This window comes from Rhinopithecus bieti, unplaced genomic scaffold (genome assembly GCF_001698545.2).
Source record: "Rhinopithecus bieti isolate Rb0 unplaced genomic scaffold, ASM169854v2 scaffold_4981, whole genome shotgun sequence".
Classification (NCBI taxonomy): Eukaryota; Metazoa; Chordata; class Mammalia; order Primates; family Cercopithecidae; genus Rhinopithecus; species Rhinopithecus bieti.
In genome coordinates, this window is record NW_016805130.1 from 2,773,219 (window position 1) to 2,783,788 (window position 10,570).

Sequence of the window (10,570 nt, forward strand, 5' to 3'; positions counted from 1 at the left end):
TCTCTGACATGTAAGCCATACACTTAATAAATCAAATTTGCTTCAGCCTCCCTTACCTGGGACCAGGGGAAAGCCAATTTTGTCAACTCCCCTTCTTCAGGATTGTATCCATGATCAAGGAGCATTACAGAGATACCTAGGTACTCAGGTAGGATCCCATTTAATCCTCAGTCACTGGCTCACACAGGTAGTCTCTGAGGTATCTCTCGTTCCCATCCACAAGTCCCTTTCAGAAACGGCATTCTCTAAACGTGTTCCAAACCAGGCCTGGGTAACCCATACTTTTTTGTTACTTCTGTGCTGGGGCACAGTAATCATCATCTCCTTGTGATCCTATCTGACTGAACAAAACACACAACCATCCTCTCTCTTTCTGATATCCCAACCTGGCAGACAGGGAAGGAGATGGAGGAGGACAGTTCACCTCGGAACTCCAAGGCTATCTCTATCCAATTTGCTTCCTCCTATTTGTCCTGTCTCCCTTTCCACCCAAATGGATTGTTTTCTAGACTGTGGTAGGGGAGTGGTCAACCGTCTAATGATTTTCCTTTCATTTGTTTTGTCTTTTCACAGAGTCCTCACTGTGGCTCATGCCCTGGGTTTTTCAGCTTCATCACTATTGACATTTTGGGCTGGATATGCTGTTGTTGTGGGGCTGTCCTGTGTACTGTAGGATGTTGAGCAGCATTCCTGGCCTCTGCCCACTAGGTGCCAGTCACAACCCCATAGACCATAAAAAATTGTTTCCAGATCTTGCCAAATGCCTCTGGGGGCAAAATTGTCTTTGGGGAAGAGCTGCTGCCTTAAAGGCATAGGCTTTTGGAAACCAATGCTGGTCAGATTCTCTGGAGACCAGAAACTACTAGTAAACAGGAGAGCTGGCAGAAGGGATGGCCAAACGAGAAGTCGGAGTTTCTATTTTAAATTTTTGTTTACCTCCTTCTTGTCATGCTAGAAAAGGGGATAGAAATGTTAGGATAGCTACACACAAACACTTCTACACTACACATAGATAGTTGAATGTTTAGCAGAGTTCTGGCTTTGTATTTTTTATGAAGTAATTGTTTTCTCCTTATTAGGCACAGGTTTCACCTTTCTAAGGGAAACATTATACCACTGATACAAACAAAACAGATACAGAAACATGGACATTAAATTTGTACATGATAAAATTGCTTTTTTCTAAAATGTATTTTTTTCTAATATAAATTAGAGTGCCATATAGAACATCATTATGCCATCTTATTTTACACACACACACACACACACACACACAACACACCAAGTATTCATAGGTCTGTTTAGCATCAATTATCCTACAGTTCTTGAGAAAGAACAGCAAAAGTACAAAATTGTCAAGAAATTCAATTTCTAGGCATCTTGCGTTTCTGAACTTTAGGGAAAGGGAGTCATTTACTTTATATTTCTCCGTGGTTGATCTATGATTAGTCATACAGAGATGTCAAAAGCTGTGACAGAACAAGCATAATGAGCATATATTTATGGCCTTCATCAATAGCCTAGGACATCAACTGTCCTGTTAACCAAGACCTGGCATTTCCTCCAACGGATAAATCTTGAAAAAAGGGGTTTCCAGATACAGTTTATATCCAGGTAGTTCTTTGATCTTTTTGGCACTTCCTTTGTCAATCACGTTTTCCAAGACGAAGGACATTTGAAAATCTACAAAGATCACCAAACTTGCTTTCTTTGAGTGAAACTTGCTTTACTTAACTGTGGACTGGCGGATGTGTCCATTCCAGTGGTCAGTAAATACTTGGGAAATGGTGAAGCAGTTATTTAGCATGTTTGCCACTAAACATGTTGCCCCTCTTCCCATTTACAGGTTGATCACTTGAGGAAAAAACCCAAACTTTTTGACGTTGACCATACATCTTCCATTTGAGGGCAATTGTCTTTAAACAGGCCACATCTTTGATGTTGCACTTACCCTGGGAAAGATTTAGGTTAAATGATGTTATTTATCCTAATGTTATGATTGTTTTACTTTGGAATTATTTTTCTCAAACACAATACTGAATTGTCTGGGCTCCGAAAGGTGAAAATTGGAAAGCATAAGTTATTCTATACCTATGACACTTGGTTCTCCCAGACCAACTAAGATGTTTTATGTTTCTAGGTTTTATTTTATTTTATTAATTCTCAGAAATGCATGTTCATATTTTTCATAAATAAATATCGATATCTGAATTGAAAGTGAACAGAATTGAAAGTCAAATGCGTATAAGAGAAAATATATTTCATCAGCCAACATGAAAAAAATTTATTAGTAAACAACAAAAAGCAAATTAAAACAAGATCTAAATTTTTACTTATCCAATTGGCAGAGATTAAATTTAGGATATTCAATACTGGAGATAGTGTATTGTTAGCAGGAAAGAGAAATGTTATAGCTTCTTTGGAAAATAATTTGACAATGTGTAGAATGCATCTTAAATTTCCAAGTCTGAGACAGGTAATTTTAAATCCAAGAATCTATTCTACGAAAATCATGTTAAATACAAGGAAATTTTTGTGTACAAATGTACTCATTGTAGTGCTATTTAGAATATGGAGGAAAGGCAGAAACAAAGCATTTGACCATAAAAAGAAATTCAAGTAGATTGTACATTCAGTCCATGTAGACACTAAATATACTAATGGTTATTTCTAATAATGGAAAAATACTCATAATATTTAGTAAAATAAGCACTGTAAAATTATATGTAAAATTTATGTATCAAAATTACATAGAAGATGCCTAAAAGACTAAAATGCAATAAAATATTAATATTTATTGTCTTTCTACAGTGAGACTGAGTAAATGTTTTAAGTCAAATTTTCCAAATTTTCAGAAAATTCTACATTCAATCATTACTCTCGTATATTTGAAATAAAATAAATTTTATTTTTGAAAAACGTATGTACATTTTCTTTCTTTTTTGAGACAAAGTCTCACTCTGTCACCCAGGCTGGAATGCAGCAGCAAGGTCTCTGCTCACTGCAGCCTCCGCCTCCGGGTTCAAGTGATTCTCCTGCCTCAGCCTGCTGAGTAGCTGGTATTACAGGCATGTGCCACCACACTCAGCTAATTTTTGTATTTTTAGTAGAGATGAGGTTTCATCATGTTGACCAGGCTGTTCTCAAACTATTGACCTCAAGTGATCCATCCACCTTGGCCTCCCAACATGCTGGGATTACAGGTGTGAGCCACTGTGCCTGGTCTATGTACATTTTTAAATGGTTACTCTGCAATACTAATCTTCATATGTAGAGTTGTTGGACTAACCACTATGTTTTTGTTTTAAGTATAAAACTTCAGAATCACAACACTTAAAAAATGACTATAACTTTATATCCTAGTCACAATATGATCTGGTTTGGCCATGTCCCAACCAAAAATCTCATCTTGAATTATAATCCCCGTAATCTCCACGTGTTAATGGAGAGACCAGGTGGAGGTAACTGAATTGTGGTGGTGATTTGTCCCCTGCCGTTCTCATGACAGTGAGTCAGTTCTCATGAGATCTGATGGTTTTATAAGTATTTGGCTAATTCCTCCTTGGCGCATTCTCTCTCCTGCAGCACTGGGAAGAGGTGCCTTACACCATGATTGTAAATTTCCTGAGGCTTCCCCAGCCATGTGGAACTGTGAATCAATTAGACCTCTTTTTTAAAATAAGTTACCAAGTCTCAGGTATTTCTTCATAGCAGTGTGAGAATGGACTAATACATATATATTTTTTCAGCTAGTCCAGCTTCAACTGTCTTTGGTAAATTAATCATTCTTCTTAAAATAATGATAGACTTATGTCTCATAACTTATTTTTATATATTATAAACTTATGCCTCATGTCTAATTCTAATATACTAGTAGTCAACTTTATGTTCAGGATTTCATGCATTCAAACTTCTCTGTTAGAGGTGCATGACATTCTCTAAAACTATTAGCAAACTAATTTTTGGCCATACCTTGTTCTTTTTTTCCTTATTTCCTTCCTAATATAATACTTACATTCTATCTAGAATTCCAAGAGACTTTCATTCCTCTGTTTGGTAAATGAAAAAGAAAAGTTACACTTGCAGAACTTCCTCCTCTGCCCTTGTAATGTTGTGTCTTGAGTAATCAGCATGAGAGGTACCAAACGTAGTGTTATTCTAGCTGTCTTCAGTCACCAGTAATCCCATGTTCCTGGACTATGAAGCAAGTTCTAGGTCTTGTCAGAGGGCTGTGTTTGTGTGTGTGTGTTTGTGTGTGTGTGTGTGTGTGTGTCAGCAAAAATGAAAAGTAGAAAATATTAAAAAGTACAAAAAAAAAAACTTCAAAATCTTAACTAAGTTGTTGTCAATGTGTGATCCTCAAACTGCATTTCTGACTTCTTAGACATGCACAATCTCAGGCCCTCCATAGACCTACTGAGTTGAAACCTGTGTTTTAGCAAACTGTGTGGGTAATTCTGATACACATTACAATTTGAGAACCACTGCTTGAGAAGAAACCCTCCAAAAACTTCAAAGTAGTACGCAAACTAATTGTGTACAAGTACCTTTCGAACAAGGTTGAGGCTAGCCAGGGTGCTTTTTGGAGGTGATTATTCTTATGGCTTGATGTCTAACTTGTTTTTCTCTTTTACCTCCTAAGTGTTAACATCTCTGCTTCCAGTCCTCTTGTGAATCTGTTTTGCCCTTTTCTTCTCTTCTAAAGGAAGTCTTTTATGGTTAAATTCAGTTGACCATGATGCTGGGATATGCCAAGGCAGCAGAAATCCACGCATTTCCTTTTCCAGACGATGTGCTTAGGATGGTCTTTGTGGACTCTGTTCTACTCTTTTCTACACTTTTTATTTTGAAAACAATTCAGCCTGTTATAAGTCAGACTTATGTGTTTCCTTGAGCAACATCTGTAGCAGGTGTGTGGCTTCTACATGTACTCATACAAATAAAAAATAATACATGAAAACTTTTATCTCCACTCCCACAATTCAGATTCACAAAAGTATTCCCCATGTACATTGTAAATTTCCATATAGATTTACTAGCTGGCAGTTTGCAGCTGTATCAAGTGTTCTTTGATCAGCATCTGGGAATGTCCAGAGAAAGAACCTATAATTGTTGTTCTGGATCTGTAAAATAGCATGCCTTCCAGTCACTCCATGTTTTCATTTCCATATTTATGTCCCAGAATTTATTATCTATTTTCCAAATTCTAAACTTACTCAAATTCTTTTGTGCCTAGGCATTATTCCCAGTGAATTATTTATCATGCTTTCCTCAGATAGTTTTTGTGGAATATTTTCTTATCTTTACATCATTTGTCTTATTCTGGCAGCCAAGATGGTTCTACCGGTAGATAAGGAAGGTAATATGATTCAGAGGATGGTAAATGACTTCCTTGCAAAATGTCTCCATTATTAGCATGATACAAGGCCTGTGTTTTAATTGATTAGTCAAATTTCCTAGCTCTGATCCCTCTCCCCCAGCTCTGATCCACGTTTTCAACTCCTTGCTTGGTGTCATTCAACCTTCTGAAACACGTTTTGACTTGAGCAATGATTCTTAAACTATTCTCTCCATCACTGTCACTTGCTGAACCTAAAACACAGATTTCTGGGCCCACCCTCAAACATTCTGATTCAATGGGTCCTGAGTAGGGCCAGAGGATTAACATTTCTCACACGCTGACAGGTAATGTTGATGCTGCAAGCTGCCATGACACTTTGAGTATCATTCATTTGCTTGACTGTTTTTGTGATTTACCTTTCATTTTCATATGTGAAGCAGACACCACTGATGTCTCAGCCATCCAAAAGCCATTCCCCCTTTCTCCTTAATAATAAATCTTAATTTTCTATAGAGACTCAGCAAGGCCTTTTGCTTCAAGAAAGCCTGCCTTAAATTTCAGTCCCAGGATGAGAGTTGTAATAACTCTAAGACAATTGAGTTAATAAATTCAAAATAATAGGCATTTTATTCCCTTGTGAATTGCCTAGTATGAAACATGAATAATGTTGGCTGAGGATCTTCTGAGACAGGATTCTTATCTCTCAAGAATACACCTGGAAGAGCTAAACCCTTTTCACAACTCTGGATTGATGGGGTGCGACTGCAAGACAACAGCAACCAGCTTGTGACCATCAAGATTTATATGAAAACATTACATTATACCCCACAAACATATATGCAATTTTAAAAAGGAGAGAGATTGTCAAATGTTGAGGATAGTCAGGTAGAAATAAAGAAAATAATTAGGTTCTTAAAATGATGATGAATCAACAAATTCACTAATCTGGAACCGCTTTGCCTCAAGACTTATTATTATGTGGGATTTCTGTTTTCTGCAGCTAAAAGCATATTAATTGATATTATCTATCTATCTATCCACACATTCATCTATCTGTTTATCTATCTTCACCTATCTATATATCTATGTATTCATCCATCTATCTTCAACTTATCTCTACAATTAGATTTTATTTTCTTAGTAAATATTTAATGAAGAGAAAAGACAGTTATAATACTATTAGAATATAGCTATGTTAGTTGGGGAGGCTAGCTTACCACCTATCAACATCATGTCAAGAAATAATCACATTTTATCTTATCATGCAGAGATTTAGAAAGAATAGAATATAAGAACATTACGTGTGGTTTGATGTGCATAAAAGGACAAAAAGTCAGGATCTATTCAAGTGCACCAGAATGGTGGCCCTTGATTCCTGGTACACAGCAGGAAGAAACTGGGTAGACTCCATTTTCTAAATGTCCTTTTGGGTGTCCTCTTCTGCAGTCTCATGCTTCAGTAATTCATTTTCCACCCAGCATTCAGTGTAATTATTAAAAAAGGTGTGATGAAGCCATTCTCATTAGAACTCTGCAAAGTCTCTTTTTCTTCCTACAATAACCATTGGAAGCCCTTCACTTGGCATACAAGGCCCCAGGTGAGCTGGTTCACGGTGGTCCCTCAGCACCATGTAGTACCACACCCGCTGCCCCAGCCCTGAAGTCCTGCTTTCAATTCTATGTTCCTGCCACATGCAATTGCCTCACAAACCTTTACATATAACACTTCCTCCTTTTAAAAAGGCATCTCCCACATCTTTGCCACTTCCCAATTTACCCTTCTTCTCTCACAATTCAACTTAAATGTCATTCCCATACAGAACCTTTTCTTGAGACTAGACTGTCTTCTTCTGCTCTTATACTCTTATACATAATTCTCTTGTGTGATACTTATCACAATTTTAATTGTATAATTAAATGTGCAATTAATTATTTAGTCTCAGTTTCCTAAATTACCACATGAGCCCTTAAGGGCAAGAACACATCTGTTTACTGCCATATCCCTAGCACCAGACACTAAACATTGGTTGAAACAATCTCTTTTTTCTTCAGGTATATTCTCTGAAGACATGTATGCTTCTTTCATGAAACATTCAATAAATAAGAGTCAACCTGATTTTACACATGACCTTTCCTGCCACTGTAGTCAAATGGGCAAAAATAGCTATTAATTTTCCTGCTTCACAAATGAGAAACTGAGGCCCAAAGAGTTTAACTAACCTGCTCATTTTTGTTCCATCTATGCTGACATTTGAAGTCAGAGAGTCTGACTCCTACTCGCCTTTCCTTGGACTAGTCACTCACAGAACATCATTACTCAGCCTGTTCACAACACAACACTCATGCTTAAACAGAGTGCAGCTTTCTTCCGGCTGCTGCACCAGAATTTTATGCAGCTTACCATGGCCTGAGTCATTCATGGAAAGCATCTGGGAACACATTATGTAAAATACACCAGCTCACCTAAAAATGTTCTTTCATCACTAAGGCACAAAGGGTCAGTGGGGTGTTCTGGGAGAGTTATCTGAAAGGAAAGCATACATTTGGGGAGAACATTGCTCCCCAATTATGACCCCATGACTTGCCTGTAGAACAGCTGGTGGGTGCTCAAGTGTAAAGACCTGGGAAAGCTTGACATTGAGTGAAAGACTTTCAATTCCTTCTCTAAGGAGATACATTAATGCAGTTGTGGAAATTAATATCCATTCTGTGGTTTTGAACCTCTGAAAGTAGCACTTGGGCAACTAAAAAGTCTCATACCATGCCCCAGGGCTATAGAGAAAACTTGCAGAGTAATTGGTATTATTTGCCTAGGAGATAAGTGACTTCTGAGAAGTTCCTATATGGTTGTGGACTTGCCTCCTCCTCTTGTTTTTCCTTCTAACACTCTTCTGACTATATCCTAGGAGTGAGATTCTTCAATATGGTCAGTATTGATGGCCTATAGTTTACATGCTTTTGTTTTCAAATAAGCAAGCAGTTCATCCCTGCCTCAGGAAGTATAAAGACAGAGAAATGTCAATGGGCCAAGTTAAAGAAGTATAAAGCCCAGTTTAGGCGCTATTAAAGTGTTTGGAAAATCTGCATTAAAATTTTGACATCAAAGTGATATGCCTCTCTCAATCAATAAACAATTGTTGAGTGTCTGCTCTGTGTTTATTTGTGATGGGAGCAGTCAGGAAATTCAAAAGAGCACTCAGGGAAGTAGAAAGGCAGAGTAGATAGAACAAAGGCCTTAGAGTCAGAAGAATGGATGTGGTATCAGATTTTCCACGTATTGGGTCAACTTCCTTTGGGCCTGTATCTTATTTGTATAGCTCTAACAGCCTTACCAGCTTCACAAGGCTGTTGTCAGAATTGGGGAAGAAAAGTGTATTAAAACAAACTCCCCACCACCAAAACTCATTTAGCATTTTGCTGGCTCTTTCAATAAATATTTTTGAAGGTCTATACTAGACATAAAAAAACTTACTAGACAAAATCCAAATGCTCATGGTAGACTCCTGTTTATTCTTCAAGGTTCAAATCAACTACAGCCTCTTCTGTTATGTCATTCCCTAAAATAAATCCCTTCCTTAATTAATCTTGAATGCCCTTACTTCATTGCGTTACTTTATATATTTGGTTAAATGTCCATATTCAACCCTAAACTATGAGTTCCTCAAAGACAGAGACTGTACCTTATTCACCTTTCTGCTGTCATGATGCCCAGCGTAACACCTGGTCCAGAAAGTATGCTTTCTTTGGAATCTTAGACTGGATGTATGAAAAAGATGAATGGGTATGGGACAGCCTGGGCTCTGAGAGGGAAATCAGCATGAATGCAGGAAGAAGGTCTTGACTGAAACAGAAGGTAGGTTTTGATTTGCGGGAGGAAGTAAAAGGAAGACAGTAAGTCCCATGATGAGAACCTGGTGACTATGTTGAGGAATTTGGACTTAAATTTATAAGGTGTCAGAGTCTGTTAGCAATCCTTTGGCAAAAATATGGTATGATCAAACTATTATCCAGACAAGAAAGCAAAGCTCTTATAACTGGAGAATTCTGCCCGTAATCAATGTCTTGCTATACGTTGAATAGAAAAATTTTCTGGAGCCAAAGATGGTCTTGCAATCCTGGGAGGTGCCCTTCTGCTCATGTCCAACAGGAAGTCATCAGAACATGACAGTATATCTGTCAGACACAAAGGGTGGTTAATGAAAATCTATTATAAACACAAAGTGTTGTTGAACAATGCTTGTATCAGAAGGGTTCAAAATGGGCTTATTTAAAAATGTAGACCTGAATTTTTTCAATAACATTTTTTGTGTGCTTTTACTTGCAGCAAGAGAATTCTCTCGGGCAAAAAACAATATATGCAATTTTAGTTTGATTCACCTTTAATGTCATTTATTCTTCAGAGATAAATATATAGAGAAGAAAAACATGACCTAACAATGTTAATCCAAATGATAAAAGGTATATTTTGTTACCAAAATTCTATTGAATATTTACTATTGCAATACTAAAACATTCTCCGAAACTTAAAGATCAAAGAAGTTTCTGAAACTAACCAGCATTTCAAGGAGTAATTTAAATAACAAGATAATCTAATCTATCAGATATTTTGTCATAGACCCAACCTTTACAAAGTTGAGTAGAAATTTTCACCTTCCTTGCTTTGAAGAATCTAAGTCCTTCAAAATTGTATCAGATGTTTTTAGTTTTATTGTGTAAGCTTTCCCAGAAAGCTTCAAGTCAAATATTTTTAAGGAAATCCTTTAAAATGTAAAATGGACACTAGAGATAAAATCACCAATAAATTCTTTATGACATGAGCAAGTCTTTATGTCACATGTGTTATGGGATCAACATTTCTTGTGTCAGATTTTCATAAAGTAGGATGTCAATGTTCACCTGACTAGGCTTTTTTTTTCTTAATATTATAAATAAGGTTGCAAGATGCTGTTCTCAAGTACCATATGTCTTCCTTTCCATTGTTAAGAACCATTTCTAAAGATCTAACACAACACCAGATGAGCCACACTGACTAGATTTGGGGGTAATTGGATTTTCTTTTCTCTTCACAAAAATTATGCATGCCTGGAAAGAACAGCAAGAATAAACTGCAACCAATGCCTACTAATTACCATCAGTTAGTGCCTGGCTTTTGAAATCTGATTTAAGAAAAAAAAAAAAAATTAAAAAAATTAAAAAAACACCCAAAACAAAACCAAAAAAAAAAAAAAAA

The 10,570-nt window shown here is 36.8% G+C and overlaps 1 long non-coding RNA gene across 1 annotated transcript in view; it reads left to right on the plus strand.

Moving 5' to 3' along the window:
* LOC108529114 (uncharacterized) overlaps positions 1 to 10,570 on the plus strand; it is a 42,675-nt gene that overhangs the window by 19,062 nt on the left and 13,043 nt on the right. The gene's annotated exons all lie outside the window — the stretch shown is intronic.